Source organism: Papaver somniferum, chromosome 4 (assembly GCF_003573695.1).
Source record: "Papaver somniferum cultivar HN1 chromosome 4, ASM357369v1, whole genome shotgun sequence".
In the NCBI taxonomy this organism is placed as follows: Eukaryota; Viridiplantae; Streptophyta; class Magnoliopsida; order Ranunculales; family Papaveraceae; genus Papaver; species Papaver somniferum.
In genome coordinates this window covers 85141968-85147553 of record NC_039361.1, presented here as the reverse complement: position 1 = coordinate 85147553, position 5586 = coordinate 85141968, and the positions used below count along the sequence as shown (strand labels likewise).

Here is a 5586-nt window from a genome sequence, read left to right as displayed (position 1 = left end):
TGAGTCTTAAGAGATTTAATAAGTGGTGTGGCCTTATTACGTAACAAAAGTCGGATTCAACTCAATTAGTTAGAGTGATGTATGTTACGTTTCATCCAGATATATCTCAAGTGCTTTAGAGAATTTATGTGTCGTGGGAATGATGAACTTTTCATTCCATAAGCGCGGACATTTGATCTAGTTTAATTAAATAGTCAATTGGCCAGTCAAAGTTCTTCGTATCATTAAAGTTGATATCTAAAGCATGACCTCCTTTAGGAATTGGTTGCTACTATGATACACACGTTACATTGTATATACCAACACATGTGACCAGGTGCATTTCCGACTCTTCCATTTATGATGGGAGCTAGAATTACATTTTAGCTGATCCCAAATTCGGTTGATACTTGTGTGTTGGTGTTATTACTACCGAAGACAAAAGTACATCTTTGTTTCATGATACGTATGTCCCCTTGCACATATTTCATTGTTCCAGCGAGTAGATTACATCCCACGGAACATCCAAATTTGGGGGAAAATATCAAGTATCCAATAATGTTGTTCAAATACTTCTAAACCCAAATGAATACATTGGAATCAAGTTGGTACAACCAATTGAACTAAAAAAAAACATCATTCAACTATAGCCAATATAATATTCAACAGAAAAGGATAACAAGACAACCAAAATTCTTCATGGTCGAGATCAACAGTCATAGTTTAAGTTGACTGTTTATATAGTATGGACTAGGATATGACCCGTGCCGTAACGGCCCGGATTGTTCTTTTATTGCCATTTGCCACTAATAGGTGACCGCCGAACTTTCTTGCCGAATTTTTTTCTTGTGTTATGCATAGATAACATGCCTATGTTTTAGCCCCGAAGAATAACTTATAAAACCCCTAAAAGATGTAAACTCATTTCCCAGACAGATGTAAACTCATTGCCCAAACAGTGGTCAAAGAACTGCATATAATAGCATTTTTCGGAATAAATGATATGTTACAGAAAACGTTTACATTATCTTAATTTTTTTCTTTCATTATTGGCATTTTAATTCTACTTATTCTTAATAGAGATTATGGTTGCTTTACCATACTCCCACTAATATGGTGGATACCACAATGAACTCCAAAATCACCAAATTCAACATTAAGGAATACCCATGTGAGTGATATTCATGGTTATAGTTCATTCTTTAGTGGCATAACCAACACCGCAAAAACTAACCATAACATGGATGCCCCAAAGAATCCTATGGTTTGACCATTAGAATTTAGACATGTACACAAAAAGACGTAATGAATTCCCATTACTTTCACTTAGTGGAGTAGGAAAATTTATTTTGTATCCATGTAATGTAACAACCCATGATACAGATTTGAAGACATCATATCCATCTTAGGATTATTGGCATTCCTTGGCATATATTAAAGACAGATCCAACTTCAGATCCTATCAGAAAGCAGTAGCTTCTATTTCCAAGGCATAAATATAAAACAGCGCAACTGTTGTCAAACATTGAAGGTACAAAGAATATATATGGCTTGGAGCTTCAAAATTTAAGGTACAAATAAGATATATGGTTTGGAGCTTCAAAATTTATATTGTACCATCATTATTGCTGGTGCACAAATTATCACTACGACCAAAACCCTTTAACAACGAAAAGACCTGCACTGACATCACCCTCCACCACCAACGATAAACAAAAACAATACCAACAGAGCCCATTACTTGTCATTACGTTAACAATGCATTTCCTTGCATTTCTGTCGCTGCATTTCCTTCTTGTAGATCGTGGTAATGCTTCTGGAGTCCCATGGCCGTGATGCCATCCAACATTCTAATTAACCAACTCCATCCCCATTGAGGAATGGTTGGTCCATTAACACTGGGTTGATGGATCATGAAGAGTTCTTTGCAGCAACATACGCTGCATATCAATCATTGTATAAAATTAGTATAAGTTAAGTAAAAATTCAGAAACTTCAAAGTCGTGATTAAATACACATTTCCTACCTACTTAAGGTAAAATCTATATTACTAAATTCATAACACATATGGACTGTGATGTTATTGGCGCACTTCAGATCTGTGGAGAACATTTCAGCTTGCAACACCAACACTAATTATATATAGTAATGTTACTACTCATGCGTGAATTATAATTCCCTAAGGTTACTTCACTTACTCATGCTTCTAACCATTGTGTCCTTCAGCATCATCCAACACACAACCAACAATTGTTTCATTATTCAAGAGTGATTCGAACAAAAATGATCTGTTAGATTACACATTCTGAATATCTATAGCAAGTAAAACCTGGTAAGCTATCGGTTACTTTTATCATGATAGGAACGATGCTTACTCTTTTCAGAAGTAATCAATCTTACATGAATTTTAACAACCTCTGACAGTTAGATGTTGTTCTTACAATCTTTTCCCGCAATCTCCATAATGTGATGACAACACCAAACACATATCTATGGATATAGAGAGTGAGTAGTCAATTTAAAGCAAGTCATATAAACCTTTTCAACTACCTATGACATCTGTTCAGAAACAGAAACAATAAAATTTCAGGAAAACAATATATCTGAATATGCATTGCGCGGGTTTAATCAGTGACTGAATGGCTACGACAAAAAGGGAGAAAAAGGCATCAGCAAAAAAACTATATAAATTAATCATTCCTACTGCAACTCTATCAATTAAATCCATGAAGTTGATACATGATTTGGAAACAAACCTGAGGTAACATGTTTGCCACCTAAGAAATGAGAGTTGAAATTGATTTTTCTTGTAAAATAAAATAAATGATGTGATCCGCCAGAATCCAAAGCCATACAAAGGCCATGAGAAAAGAATAACATGTTTGAAGAAGAAGACCCATTAAACTAGTGCGAAAGGAAACATTAATTTCTGTTGGTAAAAAAAATAAAAAATAAAAATCAATCTTTGGGTCATTAAAATCCTGAATAAAGAAACTTTAACATAGAAAATTGAATCAATCAAACAATTGATATTTTCGACTCCCATTTTCTTTAGTATAATTTATATCTTCGAGTGCAAAGATGTCACCCAGACTTTTATCTCTTTGAGCGTAAAGATGTCACCCATGCTTACTCGAATGAAACCTTGAATCTCTCTCTAAAGCTAGCTTAAACACCTAATGAAACTTAGTACAGAGATCTTAATGGAAAATATTTTACCTTGTTAGAATTTTAACAATAGATTGAACCAACTGGTACATAGTAATTAAACAACCAATCACAAGGGATACCCTGCCAGGATTGACCAAAATTCGTTTCAACCACAGATATTAAAAAATGCCACTCGTATGACGCAAAACCAAGAGATAAAGAAAGAGGAATTTACCTCTTCTATGAAGCAAATTGTTGATTGCTAATCAAGCAATCTTTGCCTTTCTATTCTGTGTTATTCCCGTGATAAGCTCCTCGTTGTTGTATTTGAATAGCTGAACTAAACTGTAGCATACAATCAATTCATTTTTCAATCCCCACCAGATCTCAAAACAGTTCAAATCAAAAGAAATTATATTGACATTTCCCCCTGGAAATGATTGCTGGCTCTTTTCTCAGTATGTCCTCTACCAGTAAACTGAAAAACATTACACCAATATTTATAGAAAATTTTAAGAAAAACCATTTTTCCATATAAACTAATGTTTTAAAGATAATCAATTACTCTCAGAAAGGTGTTTCTTAAATTTATTACAAAAACGATTATATCAAAATCATTTTTCAATTTATAGTTGAATATAATCATCAATTGAATTTTCATAGTTTTAGCAAATAACCCCTTCTTTTTTTTTATCAAGCGTCCTAACTCTATCCAACAAAAATAAGGATACTATGTCAATTCTACTTTTTTTTCTATCTTTTATAATTTTGTTTATTGGATTGTACCAAGTCACCAAAAAAGTACCACATAAATCTATCCTCGACGCTTGATCTTCCCTTGCGTCTCGCAATATCTATAACCTTAACCGAAACTATACCTCAGGTAAACAAAATGATAAGCCCTGTGAGTTTAAGAAAGATCAGCACTGAAGCTTGAGAACTTCTCTCAATGATATTTAGGAGGGAACTAACCTTGTTATTATGATACCTTTCTCTACTAAAGAAAAAACAGCATACACTACATACCAAAAGCAGTGTGCTAATTAGTGTGATATAGGCTTTACGGACACAATGAACAATACTGAAATACGGAATCATCTATAGTATATTAAATGGAGACCAAAGTACATTTCTTTCTCGATCCTTTCTTTAAGTTGAACAACTTCAACCTCATATACATATGAATCGTGTGGCTCGCCTCCCTTCCACTACCACAATCTATTTTTCTATCTCCACCACTACCTCTTAATCTACCGTACTCCCCGTGCATTGTTTGTATGTCTAAATTCTCTAACACTAACACACCCTGTAAAATCAACAAAAGTTATATACTTGTAGTATGTTGAGGGTGAAGTTGAATACTTAAGAAAATTTCCTAATCAACACACTCAGCTATATGCATTTCACTGTAGGTGAAGTGGGAATTTGGGAGAACTAATTGCTCCCAATACCAATAAATTAGCACAAATAAGTCAATCAAATGCTATAAGAAGTTCACCTTAGCTTGCAGTTTAGATAATTTTTAAAATAAATTGGTAATACTTACATTCTCTTCGGGCATAAACACATCCAAATGGTGACATCATTGGTTCCCATGAAATGTAATTCATTCCCTTTTCGAGAGATCCGGACTCAGGTCATCCAAGGTTTGCCTTTGTCAGCTTATTTGATTCAGTTTAGGGTTCTGTTACTCTTAGGATCCAATCAAACCGAAAATCAATACAGACTTTATGATAAAATCAAAAATTGTTCTTTCATTGAGTAGTGCAATGGTATAAGCTAATGCGTACAGAATCATATCATATTTTGATGTTCTGGCAAACCATGGACTTCTCTAATAAGAATGTTCCTGCAATCAAACAATCCATTAAATAAAAGTTAGGTTTTCACAACATAATTTTGTATGATAAGAATCGGGCACATACAAAAGTGGGAATTCATGTTAAAATTCTATTTTGCTATCAATTTTAGACCTCATTAAGAATCACCCTTGCAAAATTCAGAAGGTAATTAAGACTAAAGAAAAAATGAGTTTAAACACCACCGAATATTCTCCATGAACGGTTAATGGCCAGCATAAGAAATCATTAGACGTCAATAAGATCACCAATCGTACATGATAGGGATGTTGCATTCTGTACCTGAAATCAACCGAATAACTTCTCTTTCTCAAATTAAGAAACCCTGTGTTAACCAATGGAGAATGAAATCAGAACTTGGAAAAAATACTGTCAAAATCAACTAAGACTAAACCCCCAAGAATCCATATACCGCACAAAACCCTAAACTGAACCAAATAATAGTCAAAATTACCTGAGATAGTAGATTTGTTCATCTTCATGTGTTCGTTAACAGGGTTCACTGACTTTTTTTTTTTTTGATCTGAGTTGTTGAAGTAGTTTGATTTTTCCACTTTGGTTTCACCGACATTGATTCCTACTGAGAATCAAAACGCAT

At 33.9% G+C, this 5586-nt stretch overlaps 1 long non-coding RNA gene across 7 annotated transcripts; it reads right to left on the bottom strand.

Annotated features, from left to right (window-relative positions):
• Positions 1–1530: 1530 nt before the first annotated feature.
• On the bottom strand, positions 1531–5586 carry LOC113276073. 7 transcript variants are annotated; one of them, XR_003323912.1, is made up of 6 exons: positions 5443–5586; positions 5271–5313; positions 4676–4978; positions 3365–3474; positions 3199–3270; positions 1531–2908 (listed from the first exon to the last, which is right to left on the bottom strand). It is a non-coding gene; the product is annotated as an uncharacterized LOC113276073 (long non-coding RNA). The 7 variants fall into 7 exon arrangements; XR_003323914.1 differs by having other exon boundaries at positions 1531–3270; positions 4676–4821; positions 4920–4978; XR_003323913.1 differs by having other exon boundaries at positions 1531–3270; positions 5174–5313.